This window comes from Callospermophilus lateralis, unplaced genomic scaffold (assembly GCF_048772815.1).
Source record: "Callospermophilus lateralis isolate mCalLat2 unplaced genomic scaffold, mCalLat2.hap1 Scaffold_63, whole genome shotgun sequence".
In the NCBI taxonomy this organism is placed as follows: domain Eukaryota; kingdom Metazoa; phylum Chordata; class Mammalia; order Rodentia; family Sciuridae; genus Callospermophilus; species Callospermophilus lateralis.
In genome coordinates, this window is record NW_027514713.1 from 6,689,576 (window position 1) to 6,712,520 (window position 22,945).

The following is a 22,945-nucleotide window of genomic DNA, read 5'->3' on the forward strand; positions in this document are numbered from 1 at the left end:
CACCCCAGGTTTCTTCAACTATAATAATCACAGAGAAGATGGGCATGGTGGCACACCCTGTAATCCAATTGGCTCAGAAGGCTGAGGCAGGAGGTTTGCAATTTCAAAGCCAGCCTCTAGAAAAGCAAGGCCTAAGGAATTAAGTGCAACCCTGTCTCTAAATAAAATACAAAATAGGGCTGGGCATATGGCTCAGTGGCCCAGTGAACCTGAGTTCAATTTCTGGGAACATAAGAGCCATCTCAGCCTCCAGAGAAGTTCAATTTCTCTGTACCTTTGCTCTGCACCAGCCGCTGGAAGCCACAGACCTGGCAGATGCTCTGCACCCACTTATGCATGTCCATATTTGTCTGTGCCACAAGGTAAAAGGTTCGATCCCTGGTCTGGATGTCGAACACAAAGCCACCTGGTAGCCCCTTCTCATGAAAGGTCACATATGCATGCACCTGTTCACAGAGGTCCAGGTTGATGATCCACAAGGGCTTCTTGGACTGGTCATGCTTGTAGTGTTCCAGGACAGCTGGGTCACTGCTTTCCTGGCTGTTCCTCAGGATGAACCAGCGTCTCCTCCAGGCCTGAATCCTACCAGGAAGGAGTAAAAACAAGTAAGAAATTCACTCATTACTTCAAAGGTTTGTGTCCTAAAATTGATTTTGAAATGGGGTCTCCCTAAGTTGCTCAGGCTGTCCTGGGGTTTGTATTCCTTCTGCCTTCTGAACTGCTGGGATTCCAGTCATGGTCACCATCCACCATGCCAAGTGCTTCAACATTTCTCCTGGGTCTCTAAGTTAAGGCTAGGGAGTGTGGAACCTGCAGTCTGCTCATGGCACCAAACCTCTCCTATCCTAGAATAAAACAACACAGGCTTGACATGATGGAATGGTCCTCTCCACATATGGCCCAATTTTTCTAGTCCTCTTCACAGAAAAACTATTTTCTACACTACCACTCCTTTGAATGACAATGAACTTTTCATCACAAAGATGAATACCAAAGGAAACTGGCAAACATTTTTCAATTTCAAAAAGATAAGAGCTCTCATAATTCCCCATCCATTGACAATACTCTTCAGAATAAAGAGATAAGGGAGACATTTTCCAGTGAGGGCAAACAGATGACTTGCCACCAGCAAACCTGCTCCATGGAAGAGTCAGAAGAAGTTTCTGTCCAGAAAGGACTGATGAGAGAAGGAACTAGCAGGAAGAAAGCACCTAACAAACAGAAGTGTATGTTGACATAACAGGCACTCCTCTCAACAGGTCTTATAACTCTGGTTTGATGATTAAGGCAAAAGCCACAACACCATTTGATGTAGGAAAAAACTTAGGACCAGGAAACATGGAGCAAAGAAATCCCTATCAAAATAACATCAAGACTTTTTGGACAAAAACAACATCACTACCAACTTTGTATTGTTAAGGCAAAAGAATGACAACAGCTAAAATAGTTTAAAACCAAAAATAAGCTGAGGAGTTGGTCCACCAGACTTCTAGACTCATCCCATCTGCACAGGCATAAAGACCAACTATAACCAATGACAGAGATAGAGACACAGGGTCAATAGACTGAAAAAGAGCACCAGGAGAGCCAGAGAAATGTGCCAGACAACTTTGCACAAAGCCAAGAGAGCAATTCAGTGAAGGAAAGGCAGCTTGGTCCACAATGGGTATCAGGGGCAACAGGTATCATTCACTAGCAAAAAGGAAATGAGCTAAGTCATGATCCCTATACAAATATTAAAGTGGGCCATGGACCTGAGAGAAAACACAACACAGATGCACAGGGTGTTGGTCAGCTCCTCGTCACTGTGACCAAAATACCTGAGGAGGGCAACTCTGAGGAGCAAGGGTTTATTTTGACTCATGGTGGCAGAGTGTGGTCAGCCAACTCTACTGCAGAAACCTCCTGGTGAATGGGCATGAAAGAGGAAAGGTGATCAGCTCTTGGCCTCCAGAAAGCAGGCAGAGAGAGAAAGAGAGACGGACAGTAAGGGACCTTACAGTCCTCCAGGCCACAGCCTGGGACCCACTTTCTACAGGCAACCTGATGTGCTTCTCTTTTTCAACACCTCCCATTACTTCCACTCAAGTCATTAATTTGTTTTATTGTTGGTACTGGAGCTGGAAACCAAGACTTCACACATGCTGTGCAGGTGTTCTACTATGAGCCTACAAGCCTGCTCCATTCAAATTATTAATCTATTAGAATGGTTAACCCACTGATGGAAGTCAGGGCCCTTGTAATCCAGACTTTTCACCTCTTAAAACTTCAGTACTGCCACCTGAGCTTTGGGGGACATTCTAGACCCAAACCATGACATTTATAAAAACAAAACTAAAGTAAATGAGGAAATCTTTAGAACCTATGGTTATGCAAAACATTCCCACATTTGACAATGGAATGAAACCTAGAAAAGGGGCTGAAAGAATAAATACTTGCAGCTTCTCTTAAGGGGAACCACTTCCACTTAAGTGACATTCCTCAACATCCTGACTGAAACACAGGATCATCATACTCAACAGATAATCCAAAGCCTAAAAATCATGTGTGTGTGTGTGTGTGTGTGTGTGTGTGTGTGTGTGTGTGTTTATTTTTCTCATCCCTCTTTGTCCCTCACTGGAACCTACTAGTTTGGCTATGCTGGTTGTGGCATCACACAGTGGACAATGGGCACTGATATTGCAAGAAGTCAAAAAGAGGCAGGCCATAACATGTTGTAAGCAAAATACATAAGCATGCATTGGGCCTAAGTCTAAAGCAACTAAAAGGGAGGTGTCAGCACTAGACTGAAAACTCCAAGCCCTCTGCTGAAGTGTCTACACCGGCTGAGGATTTAAAATAATTTTCTCATTCCAATACCTTAGACTATGACTCTAATGCCTGGATTTGGATGTTTTGCCATTTCCAATTTCCCAACATTGATCTTACACAACCAGTCTTTGTATGGCTATCTTATACCTTGTGCTGAAAATCCTAACACCTTAGGTGACAAAGTATTCTACATTGTGAGTAGTGTTCCAAGACACAGTGAATAAAGCACATATGGAATATAACTGCCCCTCTTCCAGTATGCATGGCTTTATTTCTGTATCTAGACACATGCTGTTATAAAAGTATTTCACTGCAGTATTTCATTATGGATAGTCCAATTTGCTTCATTTAATAATAATCCAGAAGCAACCTGGATTTACAATCTGTAAAATTTTTAAAAGACCGATAAATAATGCATAATTTAAAAGTAGAACCATAAAATTATAAATCTTACAATCATGATAACTACTTTTAATATAAGTGAGCAAACAAATGCTTAACAAGTAATTTTGTCTTAAATTGTTAGACCAAAGGTAAATACTAAATTGTATAAGCAGCAATTAGTAAGTCATTTTCAATGATGTGCAGGGATGACTTTTATCTCCATGTTTTGAAAATATCCATAATTATATTTACAAGCAGGGGCCACAGCTGTATTTTAACATTTTTTTAAAAAAGGAAAAGTAAGTAGGGATGCATGTATATTATACTCATATTAAAAAAGAAGTAATGGTAAAAAACAAAATAAATATAAACTATTACCTATAATGGAACAGAGAATAAATTTAAAGAAACAGAATCAAAGTCAAACCTGTTGGAATATATCATGTTACATGTTATTGTTATTAGAAACCCAGATTTCATTGTTAGAGACAAAATAAAAATATTAAAAAAAAAATTTGAATTGACATTCTAAGAATTCATGACTTTTCAAATGTATTTCCTTGTTCTGCCTAATGAAAGGGCTTAGAAACAATGTTGTCCTAAATTTTAAGATCCTAAATGCCAAGAAGCAGGAACACAGGTATTTGTAAACATATAATTCCTACTTTTCCAATTATTTAAACATTTTATATTTAAAAATGTAAAAAAGAATATTGGTGGGCTGGGGATGTGGCTCAAGTGGTAGAGCACTCCCCTGGCATGCACAGGGTGCTGGGTTTGATCCTCAGCACCACATAAAAATAAAATAAAGATGTTATGTCCACCAAAATCTCAAAATAAATATTAAAAATTATCTCAACTCTCTCTCTCTCTCAAAAAAAAAAAAAGGAATGTTGTTCATTGTAATTCTAGTAATGATATTATCTGCAGGTAACAATTGTAAACCCTGGGGCAGGGGTAATGATCTGAAGTCACTGAAGTGGTGCTCAAAGCAGACAGGTCCTAAAAGACATTTGGTTCCTCAAAGAAGGAAACCTCACGAAAATCCAGGTTTTGGTAGCTTTTCCCAGAGCACCTCCCACTGCTCTGACTCCTTTTCTTAATATTGGAGTGGTGGAAAGGCTCTTTTTCTTCTCTTTATCCCCATCTCCTGCTGGCTCACAATTGCCTCAGATTCTATGTATAAGCTTTTCCTTTACTAGGATATTAGTTTCTGTCAACCCACCTCCAAAGTGTAATGAACATATAGCCCTTTGTGATTCCCAATCTTAAATAGGATCTTCTGAGTGAGACATTTCCTGACTTCCCAAACTTTATCTGGTTCTGTTAAGATAAAGAAAGCTTATTACAGAAATAAGGAAAACTATTGTAACACATACTTCCTCCTTTTTTCTGGTAATAAAGGATGCACCAATTAACTTTAGGAGGGGAATATCTACCAAAATGTTCAATAAAAATGTTTAATCAAATTTAGTTACATTAAGATTAGGTGGTTTCATTATCCTATGATTTGAATTTTCCCACCTACTTTTGAGAAAATGGAATAGACTTTCTGCTATACAAGAGTATAGAATATATGGATTGCATTTGCCTTGAAATGTGGTTACTGCTTGCTACATTGAAGTGTGATGCTTAACATTATGTGTCAACTTGGCTTGAATAAGTCTCAAAATTTTGATGAAATTCCCTTACAGAGGTTGCTATGAAGATTTCTTTAGATGTGGCTGATATTTAAATAGATTTTCAGTAAGACAAAATACCTGTCATAATTTGATCCAATCATCTGAAGGCTTTATGAGAAAAGACTGAGTTCTTCTAAAGAAGCATGATTCAGCTGCCAGACTTCCTTTAGACTGAAACTACATCATCATCTCTTTTCTAGCCCACAGGAGTGTTCTGCAGATTTTAGAATTATCAATCTCAGTAAATGCCTAAAACTAAAGCTGTATCCCCTCTCCTCCCGCTACCCCTCCTCTCCTCCTCCTCCTCCTCCTTCTCCTCCTCCTCCTCCTCCTCCTCCTCCTCCTTCTTCTTCTTCTCTCTCTCTCTCACACACACACACAAACACACACACACACACACACACACACACACACACACACACACACACACACATGCAAACAATCTATTGAATCTGTTTTTCTAATGAACCTTGACTAATACAGAGAGAATAGAGGGAAGTAAGAAAACTAATTTAACAAGTGCATGGATCACTCTTTCTATTAGTTATTTTAATTTCCCAAGAAACACTAGAAAGTAAGTTTAATTATTATTGTAATTTAAGAGGAGAAAAAAATGAGTCCCAGAGAAGATAAGAGGTACTTTCCTGTATAATGGGAAGCCATGCAAAGTACCTACAATGACAGTCTTCATGCCTTCTGCCATTCTTAGATTACCTGCCTGTGAGAGACACTGGCTAGGGAAACTTGTATTAGCCAGAGACAGCACTATGCTCCAAAAATAAGAGAGACTCTTTGGATTAGAGAAGGGCAAAAATAAACCTCAGAGTTATTGTTGGTAAGCTGTGATTTTTGCTGTGGTTTTATTAAGCAATAATTTTTTTCTGACATTGTGCTGGTTTTCAGAGATTATGAGATAGTCCCCATTTTAAAAATAAAACACAAAAATATATTTCTTCATTCCATTAGTGAGCTGAGAATGGTTTTTATTTTCTTTCAAGTTTTTTGCCCAATTTTCTTGATGCAGCCCCCACATTTGTAAGTTTCCCTGAGGCTAGACTAGGACAAACCTTTGTCCTTCAAATGGAGCATGTGTTTCTATTTCAAAGTCTGTGGCCCACGTGTACCTTGGGCAAGAACAATGAATGGAAAAGTTGCCAAAATTATAGTATCCTAGGGGAAAAGCAATGTAGACTAATTGTACTATCTAAAAAGTAAAATAAAGAATAGGCTTCTTTGCTCAAAGACAAAATTATTTCTATATATCTCTAGTATTTAAAAGTTCCCAAGAAAGCATCCCAAATTTATCCTTAGGACTATAGAATATGATGGTCTTAAGGCACCACACTAGAGGTAGAAATGAGTTTGAGTGGATGACATCTTTTTAAATAGAGAGAAAGAGTTTTCTGATGTTAATATAAATGTATACTTTGATTGATTTTTTTGGAGACCTCTCAAAATATTTTAGATGAAAACACGAGTCAGTTAAAATATGATAATAAAATCAAATCTTTTGTACATATTTATGTCACTATATTTTTATTTTGGAACTGGTTTTAAGACTGAACTTAAATTTTATAGCAATGAGTTATCAATTTATTATTTCTGCTGTTTTTTTTTTCTCTTTTGTATTGATCACTAGCAAAACACAAGCTTGCAAGAGGAAATGTCAATATTTCAGACTAAGCAGAATGGAGGCTACCCCCTAACTTTTCTGACCTTAATTTCAGAAGAAATATATTGATAGGAGATATAGAAATCAAAAGCGAAAAAAGAAAAGGAAAATTAGCTCAACTACGCTTAAAATCTGAGAGTAGTATTTAGAGCTAAGAAATAAATTTGAGTGAAATGCATCTTAGAATAAAAGCAAAACCAAAATTCCAGTGAAGAAACCAAACCATATTTGTAAGATGGAAAGAGTAAGACAATTCATTGGAGAAGCTAAAATTCTAGTAGAAATGAGATTAGAAAGAAAAAGAAGATGCAAAATGGATGAAAATGAAAAGAGAAGATCTGTGAGATCTGAATGCTGTGAGAGTTTCATTTAGCAGGGCAGAGGCTCCTCCATTGCCTTCAGGTTGGATGAGTCCCCAGGCCTTTCTAAGGAAAGAGTCGCATATTGTGATTTCCTCATTTCTCTCTAATGATGACACTTTCACAAAGTTCCTCCTTAGCTCTGATATTTGGAACTTTTTCCCACTCACCAAAACTCAAAATAATTATTAATTGGAGAAACTGTTTTTTTATGAAAACAAATGCTGCTCTTTGATGATTTTCTCTATTCATGTTAGTTTTAATGTTTTTACAACTTATTCATGTCTTTCCCCTTACTAAACATGACTATTTTGTTTTAATTAATTTTAGCATTTACATGAAAGAATACTTTGTATAGATTCATTTATTCAGTGTTTTGACTTTAACAACACTCTCTGGGAATAAAGTTATTTTCCATTATTTTGTTATTGTTGTTGTTTTTCCAAATGAAATTATGCTCTTTTTATGCATGGTATTATATTTGAAGAATGCTAATGCAATAATGAAGCCATACTCAAGCTAATTCATAGCCAAAAATGTTGTTTAAGCACCCACCATTATTGTGACTCTCTTTTAAGCTACATTTTTATGCACTTCCTTTTGTTTGCTGTTATTTCTAGGGTCTTGAATTTCCAACTAGACTATAAAATCCTCCATTATAGCAACAGTATTTTAATGTTTTTATGACCTCCATTGATATTGGTATAGTGCTCAGTAAAATGTGCATTTGAATGAGTGTGTGTTGAATTGATACAGTTCTTAAACATGCATATAATTGAGTCATGTGACATCTCTGAGTTGCCAAGTTTTGAGTTAAAAGGTACTTAAATTAAAGTAGCGAGCTTCCTTAAAATTGATAAGATTTTTCTAAAATCTCATCATTCCTAATTCAATTTGTTAAAAAAGATGCATATTTCAAGAGCCAACAATTTTAGAATATCACTTATTCAATTGCATTTTTGCTATTTAACTTTAGAAAACTTAAATAAATCTGATTTAGTATACATCTTTTCTTTTTGGCAAAGAATATACTTAAAGAGTTAGAACTACATATGTTCATTTTTGGCAAGAATTCTTACTATATTGGCAAGGTTCAGTTGTTTCTTTTAAGATATTTGTATTTCTTAAAAGCTTCACAACAAACAATAACAATATGTGAATTATGTGAAACTGAAGTTCATTCTGTATGTTGTGTATAGATTTATCTTCTCATATACTAAAATATTTGCTGTCCTAAACACATTTGTACTGGCTCTGGTGCAATATAAACCTTTGGTAGCTCTCAGTTTTCCTAAACATTTTTTTAAGGTTTTTTTTGTGGTTGTTCTAGCTCAGAATTCTTTTTGTGTGTGTGAAAGTTCTTGACTTAGAATTTTTTAAAAAAGTGTAAGAATTATAAAAACTTTCAGATCCATGTTGTCTTAGAGATTTATTGGTTAAAAATTAACCTTTTAGTACTTAAAGCTACTCTTTTTTTAATATATACTTTTTAGGTGTACATTGACAGAAGACAATGCCTTTATTTTTATGTGGTGCTGAGGATCAAACCCAGGTCCCACCCACACTAGGAGAGCAAATCCCAGCCCTCAAAGCTACTTTTTATGTGAAGTTGCCTGTGTGCTTCTCTCTTTCTCTCCTTCCCTCACTGAATCTTGATTTCTATGTTATCTATTTGTCAAAGCCATCAGACTTCCATCTGTTTAATAAAAATAGTGTAAATGAAACATTAGTTTGTTATAATTAGTTGGTACCTTAATAATTTTAAAGAATTTTTTATCAATTTCTTTTGAATTTATGCTTGTAAGAAAAAATTAACATTGACATTCATACAAATACTATTAACATTCTGAAAATGGTGAATCCACATAATGAAAAATTTGTGTTCACTTTTATGTGCAAAATACAATAATTAAACAATTTAGGGTAGTTTTTCAGGGCTATTCTGTAAATTTTCATCCAGGAGATGAGGCCTGAACATATTTTGAAGCAACTGTGTTCAGGGAAGTGAAAATATAATATACTGGAATTATGTGAAGAGGGTAAAGAGATCAAGAAAGTTCAGATCTGTCATTATTTAGAGTTAGACTTCATCCTTTAGTTGGTATAGAATTGTAAAAAAAAATGAAAAATAAAAAATTGAAAATTGAACAAGACAGTATGTTAAATTGAAAATTGAACAGGACAGTATGTGATATGTATTGGAAGGTAATTTTGTTCTTTTTAGAGAATTTCTAGGGTGGCTCATGGGCCCCAGGAGGAGAGATAAGAGTAAGGTAGAATTATATCACTTATTAAAAAGAAATAAGAACTCAAGAGAGAAGGAAGGAGTTTAAATTTACCTAATAAAATACCTTCCTTAGCCTTTTTTTGACAACAGATAAGTAATGTGCAGATGTAGAGACAAGATGTAGAGCAAGGGACATCTCCCACACCAGCCACATGAACACCCAATAATCATCACACTTATGAACCAAAAGTATATTTATTCTATTTTTATAAGTTATAATAAAGATTGTTGTCATGATGAAATAAATGATTAAAGTTTAATTCTTTTTATATAGGTCATAAAATCCATGCAATTATATCTTGGTTTGTATAACAGATTGAATTATATCATAATTTTATTATAATCATATCATAACTTCATGATATACAAAGAAATTTGATGTCAGGAAAATAACTAAAAGAATGGTCTGAATACTTCTTTTCTGCTATTTTTTCCATTTTTTCTGAACCTTTCATTCTGTTATAATTCAGTTATCAATTTCTGCCGCAGTCCGGCTGCAGCAGAATAACCGGGGGGTGATGAATAACTTGTATATGTTGATGCAGCAAGAGTGGAAGCCCCCCCCCCATTACTCTGCTGCAGCCGGACTGCAGCAGATGGTGGCCCTTACGAGGAGCCCCGGGACACTCGGGGGTAAGTGACGAAAAAAGCTGCCCATCCATAGATAGGACGGGAGCAATCTGCTCGTCCCTAGGCAGATAGGGGGAGAGGAAAAATGGCCATTTCGAGAAAATGTAGAAGATTGATGCAGTATGTTTGTGTCTTGTTTTGTCTTGAAATGTTGTATTGTCGTTGTGATGAAAATATGGAAGCGGTGAGAAGTAAATTGATAAGGGAAAAAAGGCACCCCAGTGAAACCAAGAATAGTTAGGGCATGTGTTGATAAAAGCCCAGAAACTCTAGTCAGAAAGAAAAAGAAAGATCAGAAGAAGAAGGATTATCAAGAAAAAAGTTGCAGCAAAAAGCTATTACTGAATACTTTTCGATACCGGAGGGTGCGTGAAACGACAAGGCGGCTGCCACCTGCCCAAGCCGATCTTGGCGCAGCAAGAATTTTCCAAGCTGCAGTTGCGGGCTCTTCCCCCCCCCACACTGCCCGGGGGAGCAAATCATCACTGTGAGTCCAAATCTAGACCTGACCTGGAGGCACAGTCTCGCAGGCTTTTGCTCCCTCTGCCTGGAAGCAGTTTGATTCTGGAACTCTTCCCCAGGGCCATCTGGGGCTGCCCGGGATGCTACAGCTGGCAGAAGACGCTACTGGCGTCCCTGAAGTTTGATCATTTCCAAGACCAGTAACTACAATGGGTATCCCATACCTGGAGGCTGATGAGTAATGAGTACTATTAAGGCTTATTTCAAATGTAAAAAACCTTGAGATAATTGTTCAGAAGGTTCTTTTCTTAGTGAAATGCTACAGGATTTTCTTTAGTCATCCGGAGTTCCTGCCTTCGTCCCAGTGCGGGTGAAAACAAAGGTGAAAAAATTTACAGTGTTGCTGAGAACTGGAGGAAACTTCGGCTGAGAACTGAAAGAAACTTCGGCTGAGAAATGGACGAGACTTCGGAGCTGTTGCTGTTTCTGCTGCTACAACTTAAGCTAGCTGCCTGCAGAACTTACCTGGACTGTGATTTACCTGGACTGTGAGTTAATCTATTGAGACACTGCTTTACCTGGACTGAGATAACAAACTGTAATCTACAACAAATTGTAACTCAATATCTTTGCTAATGGTGTCATTGCTGGTATAATTTTTCCAAGGGCTTCTTGCATGGAGCCATCAATTAGCTTGGTATTGTAGCATTTTGTATCCTCCCTCTCTGTTTCTAGCAGGTTATTTATGGTGTTTCTGTAAAAAACACTATGGTCATTATTTAAATTAAACAAAAGGGGGAAATGTTAAGGTCTGTAAACAAGTCAGATTGGCACCTGTTATTTTGCCAGAGAAATGTTAAAGTCTGTAAACAAGTCTGGATAGCGCCTGGCCAAATGCCAGAGGGAGTGGTTTGTGAAGTAACAAAAGCGAGCCATTAAGTGTGGAGATTCCTTATTGGTTGACTGCAGTATCTATTTTATGCTAATTAGATAAGCTGTGTAAAATGTATAAATATCGCTCAGATCCTACAATAAATGGCTTCCACTCCTGCTGCATCAACATACACAAGTTATTTGTCACCCCCGGTTATTCTGCTGTAGCCGGACTGCGGCAAATTTCATTTATCAATGGACATGTATGAAGTTCTAACATATATTTCAAACTAAATGTACTTGAGAAGTTCACTTGAAGTATGCACTTTAGTGTAAAACAGGAAGTTATATAAAGTTATCTATGTCCTTCTCGATTCTGACCATCCATATTGCTATTCTCCTTTCAGTACTCAGAATCAAACTAAATATCTCTGCTCAGTCTTTGTCAGTGCCAGATTTAGTATTTGTGACATTTAGTATTTATGCCCTATCAAGTTTCTTAACCTTTTTGAGGCCATAGATTCCTTCTATGAATTTTGCTTAAAAATATTTACATCATAAAGTTTTGAGACTTAGATAAAATAAAAAATTATTTAGAATATATAGTGCCTCAAAGAGATGCTAACACTATATGTCAATAATATCTTGGTGTATCTTTAATATTACTTGTTTGCATTTTAAATCCTATCAGAAATATGTTTTAAAATTTATTTTTATAAAATAGAAAAATATCTAGCACTGACAAAGATTGAGCATAGACAAATTTTAATAAATTTGAAATTTTTAATAAAAATTTCTGTGTTATCATCATAGGTTTTTTTCTCTATATGTTTTACCTTATCAAATTAAACAGCTAAAATTGATATTTCTAAATATGAAATTAAAACCAACTGTGGCTCTACAGTGATCTTTAAAGAATATTATAATTAATGATGTTCTTATTAAGATAGTATGTCCAGATATCTATGCTAATTTTCGATTTTGAAAGCCAAGGTAAAGAGCACATGCATTAAATTTGACATTAGGATAGGATAATTTTTCCTCAGTTTGCCATTGTTTTAAATAAACTATTCCCCTCCCACTGTGGCAAAAGATGTGTAGAATTTATTCATACTTTACTCTTCAAAAAGTTCTTAAGAGTAAAGGAAATGTCATTTAATATTTTATGACATATCAGTTGAGGAAAAACTATGTGAATTCTCCTTTAACATCTAGATGAATTTTCCCTCTCTTTGCATCCCCTTAATATGTGGAAGAGCTAATTAAGGTGTGGAGCATTACAGAGTATTGTCTGGATTGCTGCAATTAAGTGCACATCTCCAAGTAACATAGAGCCATTATGCAAAACCATTGTGAACAGATGATACATTAAGCAGCACAGCTCTGCTGTGTATCTAGTCCTTGATACTGAGAAATACTGCACTTGAGATGGAATATGCAAATAGAAAATCCACACAAGGTCAGAGTGAGAAGGCCAAAATGCCACCCTTTGTTGGTTTCAAAATGAGAAATCCATTTCTGCTGCATAATCAAGTTAAAATAGAAAAAGAAATCCTTCAAAGAAAATTCAGATATTTATCCTCCTTTTTGCTTTTTTGTAAAATAATTCCTTGACATTTGTCACTAGAGATAAATAGAAGAATTATTTTCACTGCGTATTATTCCTCTGGGGTGATTTTATACTTTTCTTAATTTCCTAACATTTTCCCTCTTGTATTTACTCTAATGAGAGAAAATGGTGATGAACCATTACTCAAGAAGTCATCCATGATCATTGCTTTATTTATGCTTTTCCACTCTCTGAATCACCTTGAGAAAGAGTCTTTTCATTCTTTTCTTTCTCCAGCCTAAGTACAACAATAATAATAAACAAATAAATGTATATACTTTATTTTCCTAATAGGATAAAATGATTAATAAATGGTGAAATGATTTTTATTTAGGTAAATAAATTTTTAGTTGTTTCTCTTTTGTGTTCATCTCAGGTGCACAGGGGTCATCTCATGAATTTCTGCATTTTGTCTCATGCTATTCTCTTAACTCACCTTTTTCTTATCTTTCATCCCTAATGCCTACTTCTCTGTTTATGCAGATTTCTAATGAGTTTTATGTATGTACTTGGATAAATATAAATATGTCTCACTAAATAAGTTTTCTGTGCTTAATTCATATAGCTATAATTCAATTTTATACATTTGAAATTGTACAAATCCAGTATAACTATCTTAACATTGTCTCCAACTTCTCCTGATTATCTCTAATTCTGGTATTTCTGTGAACAATGCCAAAATAAAGCAATCATGTCTGTGTTTTTTCCAAACTTTTTCAAGAATTGCTCTAAACTTAAATCCATGAGTAAAATAACTGGAACAAAAGATATATTACATTTAACTTCATTTATAGTCAGAATAATTCAATGATCTAAATGTTCATTTAAGTATTAATTTTGCATACATAAATTTAGAGTATTCATATATTTAAAGATTTTCTGAGCAAGATGTAGATACTATTTATTTTATGTCTTAAGATATATGGATCTCTCTTTTTTAATTTTAAGAGAAAAATTAGATTTATAGAAAAATTGAGGGAAGTTACAGAGACTTTTTATATACTCCTTGCCCCACATGAGCAGAGCTGCCTCAAGTTAACATTCTGTGCCACTAATAATAATATTTGTTATGAGTGTGTGTGTTATAGTCCTTGAAATTATACTGATATAATCAATATCCAAAATAGATAGTTTTTCTATCTAAATAGATAGTTTTTCAATATCCAAAATAGATTTTCTTTTTAACCTGGCAGATTTTTATTTTTAATATTTAAATGTTTGAATTATTAAATAGTTAGCCATATGCTTTTATTTCCTTTTAGCTCTCTAATGTGATGGATTAGACTGTAAGGCTTCTTGATATTGAACCATGTTTGCATTGTTGGGATAATGCCCAATTGATTATGTATTTTTTTCTTTAAAAAATAACCTTTTCCTATTCTGGTGAAGGAGACATAACACAAAATTTCCTCTTGTGATTACTATGAAGCATACAGTTCTGTGACACCCAACTAACACCACCATGCCATGTATTGTTTTGTAGTAAATCATTAAATTTTCTTGTCAGGATTTTGTATCTAAAACCAGAAGTGAGGAAAAATGAGACCATAATTCCATTGACTTGAATTCTTGCTCACTGATTTGGGAACCCAGGTTTCCCAGCCTTCTAAATAAGCTGTCAGCTTTCACTCTGTTTGCTAGAAATCCTTGCATGGGAGCGAAAGCAACAGTTCCCTCCAGGCGTATGAAGAATCACCTATAAAACCTCCCTGCTGGTGTCTCTGTGACATTTTTGGGTGCATTTGAGTGTAAATATTTTATGGTTACTTTTTTTCTGTGCTAGGCAAGCACTCTACTGATGAGCACAACATTCTTTTAAATATGACCCAATGGCACTTTTCAGTCCCCTGCCTGGCCCCTCTGCCAGGCCCTACCGCTGATTCACCTCTTCTTCAGCTCCTGGTTGTGTTCTTCTAACTGATACTGGAGCCTCTTTCTCTGCTGTTCCTGGGGCAAGTGGCTAAAATCCTCTGAAGCCACAGTCTGCAAAGGAAAGAGAGGGTTGAGTCTGGGATTCTGAAGCTAAAGCTTCCAGGCGCTGCACACTCCTGAAGATTCAAGTCCACCTTCCTCCCCTTCCAAATATCTTGGGAGCAAGGTCATAGACAGAGTGAAGAAGGAGTGGGACCCAGCTGGCTGCAGGAAGCAAGCCTACGGTCCACCACCTTGCTGATGGGAGGGCCAGTGCCATCCCTCCTCCCACAGTCCTCACTTATCCCCATGGCCTTCTGGAAGGATCTGGAAGGATGATAGCCACAGATTGACTGACTTACTGATCTCACTCAATAAGACCAAGGGATCATAGACATAGCTGGTAAGGGAACCCATTAGGCAAGGCCAAGGACATGACACCCTCTAGGGGGAAGAGGGTTGGGGGGGCGTGACTACCAGCTGGGTCCAGGAGGGGACAGGCAAGGAGGAGGCAAGGGCAGAAAATGAAGATGGACAGAAGGATGAACATAAGTATGGATGCAGAGAAGCAAAAGCAAAAAAGAAATAAAAAATAGTAATAATATCCCAAATCAAGATGCATAATCACACAGAAAATACATGTAAGGGCAACACAAAATCTGATAGGTAACAAGGAGGACATTAGACTCAGAGAAAGAGGTCACACCTCTCTCTACCCCATCTCCTACATCCCTTGACTATTAGGTCTAGGGGCAGGAACAGGGATGCTATAGTCCACTGGGCTTTCTGGACTCAGTTTAGAAGGAGGTACAGGAGGCATTTGCATGAAGAAAGTCTTCAGACACAGGCCAAAGTGGCATGCCACTCATAGAGGGCTGTGGAAGGCAGGAAAGGTCAGGGGTTACAGCTTAGGAGGAGAGGGCTAAAGACCAGAATGGCTGGTGTCAGTGGGAGGTGTCTAAGGCATACTAGGGAGTCAGGAGCTGTCCAAGATATAAACCGGTGGTGTTAGGGTTTACGTCTGATGCTGAAAACATACAAACAAACAAAAAATACCAAAACTATAGAGCATAAGGATCCATCAGATGGATAGAGATCTGGGGTTAGCGGCACTCCTAAAAGACAGGAACACAAACTGTCAGTCCAGCACGAATTCCACCAGCAGATCTTCTCTCAGCATCCCAAGCATCAGCAGACAGATGCCACAGGACAACATCCTGCCCTCCTCAGTCTCAGGGGACTCCCAGGCCAATGTGCTGCTGACTTGCCTTCCTTCCCTCCAGCCCAGGAATGTAACAAAGAGGAAAAGTATGGCCCAGGACTCAGCATTCCTGTGGCTGGGCTCAACTCATTAGGGCCTCAGCTGTCCCCACTCAGTGTCTTCTCACACAACATTCTGGGCCCCCACCTTGCTCTTCTTGCCAAAAGGCCAGCGCTTGGCACAATTATGGCCAGGGCCCTGGAACTTAGGCTCTCCATCTGAGCAGGTGTCCAGGCCATTTTCTGAGTGTGCACAGATCACAGGCTGGCTGAAGTCCTCAAATTCCACATCACCAGGGCGGGCATAACTTGACTTGTGCACCTCAATGAGAATCTGGGTGTCCTGGGGGAAGGAACAGTGGGTGGGCAGTCAGGGGCAAGGCCCTACCTAGTTTGGGAGATTCCCACAGTGCCCATTCATTGGCCTACTCAGGCACCCACATTCTTGATATCCACAGTTTAAGCAGCCACCTTCATGTCCTCAAAGCACTTGGTAATGATGAGTAACACCTGCAGTTCCATCTCTGACAGCAGCCAGTACCCTGATTTACTGATCTCACTGAAGGTGGCTCTATACTCTTTCTTGACCTGCAGTTTCTGTGGGGACAGGGAAAAGGCATGAAACACATGAGTGGAGGCAGATCAGGTATAAAGCATTCTGCAAATATGATGGTGCCCTAACTGTCAGCACTAGCTCCTGCCCAGTGTGGTGGGGAAGACACACTCCGGTAGGTGGAGCTGCAACATAAGGCTGGGGGTTGAAAATGAGTTATATAAGAACTGTAAATTGCTTCAGGTCAATTTGGTATCACTTGTGTTTTGACACAAAGTTATGGAGTATATCTTGTTTCCAATGTTTATTTAGTATAAGTGATTGCGGATCTGTATGTACTTTTTTGGTAAATTATTTTATTGAAATTATTATTTGAAATAATAATTTTTTCATTGAAATAAAAATTTACAAAGAATAGGTAACTATACCCAAGGAGTTTATTGATTAAAAATATCAACTAGTTGGCTATTTTATCTGCACATAATTAGTGAAAGTTTTAGTTGTTTCATACTGATTGGACTGAAGTAAATTTGAATACATATTTAAGATAAATATGAACTCTGATAAATTATAAGTTATTCACTTCATAAATTATATTTTTGGAAAAAACCTCATGGTACTTTTAGTTGAGGAAAGTAAATGTCTTATCTGGAGCTTGGCCCCAAACAAAGAAAGGCACCTTGAGTTAATCATTCTCAGCAAGTAACATTTCTTTCCATACCTTTATTCATCCACTATATAGCTATTGTAAATCAGTGAAACTATTTTGCAGTAAATTCAGAAGATATGAATATCTTCTTCTAACCAGTTCTCTATCTCAATTTCTTTAGGAATAATGAGCAGCACCTATGTTCCCAATGGAACCTGGAGGAAATTAACAATAATGTTGAGGAAATAGGTCCTCCATATGATTAGATTTATTTATATCCATCAATCAATCATTCAATAAATGTTTTGAACACTAACCAGCATTGTGTTCCATGGATACATGGCGATGTATCTGTGGAAAACAAACAGACAAACATTGTTTTTTTTTTTTTTAATTCTTGTCTTTCTTTATAAAATTTGCATTGTTGTTAGGATAAATAAACCAAGTTATTGATTGCTTAGCATAGTTATATTCTTTAGCTATTATTTTCACTATACTTAGTATTCCAAAATAATGATAGTTAATCTCATTAAATAATGGCTAATTAACAAGATTTTAAATTGGTACATTTCTGGGAAGCCCCTTGGAATATAAAACAATAAACAAACAGAGGTCCAATATTCCCATTTGACAAGACACAATTATTTGCCTTAATTAAATAAAGATTTTCAGAATTATTGTGGGGATAAATTTGTTAAACTGGTGCTTCAAGGAATTTCAGGTTTCTTGTAGTTCTTGTAAAATCAATTCTTTTATATTATTCAGGGAATGGAAGCAAGTGCAAGTTTAGAATTTTATTTTTGTCAGGGTAACCAATTTTTGAAAAGCTAAGCTTGGTTTTTTTCTTCTGACTTATAAGAGTCAAGAATTATCTTCCCAAATGAGTATAAAATACTAAATATCAATATTTACCTCCAACTCGTAGATTTGGGCAAATAATAATTTGAAAAATTAAAGAAACTTGTTTAATGTAATAAACTCAGGGGTGTGCTTCTACTGAACTACTCCTCAGCCCTTTTTGTTTTGTGAGACAGGGCCTCACTAAATTGTCCAAGTTGTCTTGGAGCATGCAATCTTCCCACTGAGACTCTGGAGTCACTGAGATTACAGGCCAGCATGATACTATATGGAGCTTACATGGAGCTTATGGAAAGGTAAGAATAATGCATATGTGTGTATCTTATACATAAATATATGCTTAGTCTGAAATATATCTGTGTGCATAAACTGTATGTGTGTATGTATAATTATGGTGGTGCTAGGTGCTCTGAAGTCAGTGAAGGGCTATACTGCAGTGGGCAGGGATGGCCTCCCTGATAAGGTAACAAATGAACAAAACATAAAAGTGAGAAAAGGGACCATTTGAATAGATGTACAAAGACAATAAAAGCAGCAGAAACTCCCTCACAAAATCAGACACACTGACTTATCAACTTGGAGTTATAGGACTGAAATCTACATTAAACCCAGGGAGAAAAAAATCCCAAGTTAAGAATATTATATACAAGATTGACCAAATTATGGGCATGCACAGATGTGGCATAATGAATCCTATGATTATGAATATTTACAATATACTAATTTTTAAAAGTTATAATCTAAGTTGAGTGTGGTGGTGAATGCCTGTAATCCCAATGACTCAGAGTGAGGCAAGAAGATCTGGAGATCAAAGCCTGCTTCAGCAGCTTAGTAAGGCCCTAACCAACCTAGTGAGAACCTGACTCCATATAAAAAATAAAAATTCTGGAAATGTAGCTCAGGGTTAGAGTGTCCCAGGGTTCAATCCCCAGTACCAAAAACCAAAAATAAAATAACAATAATTAAAATATAAATAAAAAAGAGAACATCTAAAAGAAACCCAAAAGAACATTATGCATCAAAGATCAATAATCAGATTAACAGAAGATTTAACAACTGCTGCAGACACAAGCAGATAAAAGAGATTTCCAAAGGACTGAACAACAACAACAACAACAACCTGTCATTCTAGAGATTTATGACTAGTTAAACTATAACTAGAGTAGGGGCAGGAAAGGCCAGCTTTCTCCCTGAAAAAAAAAACTATTAAGCTGTTATTAAACAATTAAACCACATATTTTGGTGCACACCAGTAATCCAAGTAGCTCTGGAGGCTGATAGCAGAGGATCGCAAGTTCAAGGACAATTTCAGCAACTTAGTGAGGCTTTAAGGAATTCAGGGAGATGCTGTCTGTAAGTAAAATATAAAAAAAGGGCTTGGGATGTGGCAACCCTGGATTCAGTCCCCAGTACAAAAAATAATACATCTGAATAAAGCAAAATGACCCCAGAGAAAAGGTATCATTTGAAGGAGGAATAATTCACACAATACAAATGAAAAAGATCTTTATCATTGTGGAATTAGAAAATACATAAACAAAGAAACAAAATGGAGTCAAGTGACAACAGTGTTCTGAGGAGAGCAAGATGAGAGGTGTGTCAGAGCAACCTGGAGGGGAAGGGCCCTGCTTTGGACAGGGCAAGTTTTCTTTCTCAACATCAGCACAACTGAACTTCTGAGGCAGAACAGTCCTTAGGGTGGGAGCTGACCTGAGCATGAAAGGATGTAGACAACACCTGCCATTTTAACAACCAAAAGTGTCTCTAAACAATATCACAGGCCCTTAGGCCCGCTCCTGAGGGCCCTAGAAAGAGGTGTTCAAGAAGGCAGGGGCTGGCCTGGGTTGCCAGGAGGTGCAGATAGGGACCCAACTCCAAGCTGGCCCCAGCGTGTCCAGGCACAATCTAGAGGGGACCATCCAATTACTATATCCAACAGGATCTCAAAATTACTCTTCTGTTTCTGAGCTGGAAAGGGGACTGATGTGATGTTTGAGCAACTCCAGTGGGTACAACAGGGTCCTCTCTGCTGCCTTGATATCTTTTTCCAGATTTCCTGAAGCCGCTGGCAAAGTGACCAAACCAGAGGAAACCAGTAACACCAGGCACAGAGCCCCCAGGGCAACCACAGCCAGCCACATAAGCCATAGGTATTCCATGGGGGCCTGAACCTCCAGGTCACTGAGGGGCCCACTATCACAGCCACAAGATACCCCTCAACAGCCAGCCATGTCCCCTACTCCTCTAAAAAGCAGTTGTAGGCACCAGCATGGTGATATTGGGCAGTCATCACCACCAGGGCTTGGAGACGGGCATCATAGTGGATGGAGCCTGGCTGGTCTGCAGGTAGGTCCTGGCCCTCAAAGATCCAGCGGGCATAGGCCAACTTGGAGGAGAGGGACAGGGAAGTACCAAGTCTGTGCCCACTACCATTGTGATGTTTTTCAGCATTCACCTGACTGTAGCAACAGAGAGGGAAGGTAGCAGAGTCAGTGCAAGAGACCAAGGGCCAGGGAGGTGTGATGTGGAAAATCCACCTGCGGACCATGGTCCATTTGGAGGGGAAGGGGAACACAAAAAAGCTTACCTTTCTTAGTTTCTTGAAGGTCACAAAAGCCTATGGTATCTGAGATCCCCATGTTCTGAACAAGTAGAGATCTGGCAGAGAAAAGGGGTATCAGAGGCGTGGTTCCAACCACCGTATCCACACACCTTCCTGGTCCCAGCCCTTGCAGAACCCAGCTCACCCAGAGTAGCTGGCCACAGACAAACGGTGACTAGTGTTGACGCTCCAGGCAGAGTAGGAGTCCTGCGCAAGGACACAGTCTGCACAGATGTGGTACTTCACAGAGTCTGCCAGGGGCAGCTGGACCAACTGAGAGCAGGAGCCAGCAAAGAGCAGCTTCTCTGGGAGAAGAGGAGTGAGAGGGTTGGTAGGGCCACATGCATCCCAGGGCTGCTCAGACTCCAAGGAGCACAAGCATGAGAGGTGCCCATATGAAGAAGAGGCAGAAGACAGCACTGCAAAGAAAGGTGCAAGTCTCAAGAAAACAGGGAGGCAATACACACAGAAGACATGAAACATTTTCCTTCAGTGCCCTTGGCTCTCACAATAGCACCAGCACAGCATAAGGTGTTCTCTGTTTGAATGGTAACTGCCAATCTGAGTGTTTACACAACCCCATATTCTTTCTGCTATTACTCCATGTGCTGGGAAAAAATTTTAAGTGATAATAGCTGCAAAAGGCAAACAAATCATCATCCAGAGGATGCTGCAAATGTGTATGAGGGTTAAGGAAAAAGACAACACTTCAGGGGACATGGTGGGGAATCAGCGGATCAGGCCCAGAGCACCACTGGGGACTAGGCAGAAACCAACGCTGGGAAGGCACCATAAACATGTCAAAGCTGGGGAAGTCTGGCGAGTATGGAGAGGATCAGAGAGGAGGCTGTAAGCAGAGTCCTGGACCCACATAGAGGTGTCTAAAAAAAAACATGAGTTTTCTCCAGGACTAATTCTGGGAATGCAGCCCTGCAGGGACCAGGGTATACATAATGCTCCTGTGGAGTGCCAATCCTGTCCGCACACACCCTGACTTCCCAGGCTTGCCCTGAGCTTACTTAGGTGTGCTGAACTGGCCAACCATGCCAACCTGATTTGGGGATGGTGGAATGGGTGCAATGGCAGTGCATGGAGTCTAATTAGCTACCTTGCTTGGTGACAGCACAAGGCTTTCCACAGTTTCCTTATCAAACACTTGCAGTTCCTCAATCAGGTGGACCCCAGGCCTCAGGATCACAGCCTTGAGCAGCCAGCCATCTCCTGGAAAAGTCTGGAGAAGGGAGTGTCAATGACAGGGAATGAGGCTCTTGGGTGTCTCCCAGCCCCAGGCACACCCAAGAGCTTACCTACCTGTGCCAGTGAACAGCAGTGTATAGGTGGCTTTGTCAAATCCTGTAAATTGGTCAGCCACCAGGTGGGTGAAGTTGGTGTTTTCATGAGCAGGGGCTGGCCCCATGAAGGCTCTACCTGCTTGTCCATCAGTGGGTGCTTCTTGATGAAGATGAAGGTTCTGTCAGCCAGCTCCAGAGAACTGGTGTGACCATGGTGATGGTGCCATTTGTTGATGCACTTGTGGGGGTAGGGGTATGGACAGGGGAGCTATCAGCTGGTGGGAGGCCACTGGAACTGACAGGGAACACTTCCTGCCCAAAGGACTCAGTGAACCAGGCTGGGGGCTGGGTACTGGGTCAGTGTATTTACCCCACTTCTGCACTTCCTCAAACAACCCAGGGTTGGTTTCTGCCTAGTCCCCAGTGGTGCTCTGGGCCTGTCCTTCTGATTCCCCACCATGTCCCCCTCCTTGTAGAGACCTTGGAACACCCACTGGATCTCTTCCAACTGGTACTCACAGACTGAGTCAAGGTCCACATTACCCCTGTTGCAATGAGAGAGGGATCTCAAGGGTCAGGTCCAATGTCCACCTTAACATCTCACCCCAGCTCCAGAGATTGCAGGAATGTAGGGATCAGCAGAAAATGCTCATGGGCAGAAGAATATACCAGCAGGCAGATCTAAGGTGCCACCAGGCAGGGCCTTGCCTTCTTTCCCCAGGGGCCTTTAAAAGGGGCAAGTACTCAGTGTTCCAGACACTGACCACTTGGATGTCCCTATAGGACAGCATGGTTCAGGCCCTCCCACCCACATACTGCCCTTGACCTGAACACCTGCTCATCCCCACCCCAGCATTCCTGCCCAACTCACCATCACATATGAAATACACCAAAGAAGGTGGTCTTGTTCCAGGAGGCACCCTGCAGGGTATGCACAGCCTGTAGCTGGTTGAAATAGAGCTGCTGGTTGGGCACTGAGCACCCCAGCTGTGACTTCAGGAATTTGGTCCACTTCTTCTGCAGTGTGTGTGCACCGGCTATGTCACTCTGG

General features: G+C 39.0%; 2 pseudogenes; both read right to left on the reverse strand.

Moving 5' to 3' along the window:
* Window positions 1-242: 242 nt before the first annotated feature.
* LOC143389492 (semaphorin-4C-like) overlaps window positions 243-22,945 on the reverse strand; it is a 76,586-nt pseudogene continuing 53,883 nt past the window's right edge.
* On the reverse strand, window positions 9,280-9,388 carry LOC143389730 (small nucleolar RNA U13; annotated as a pseudogene).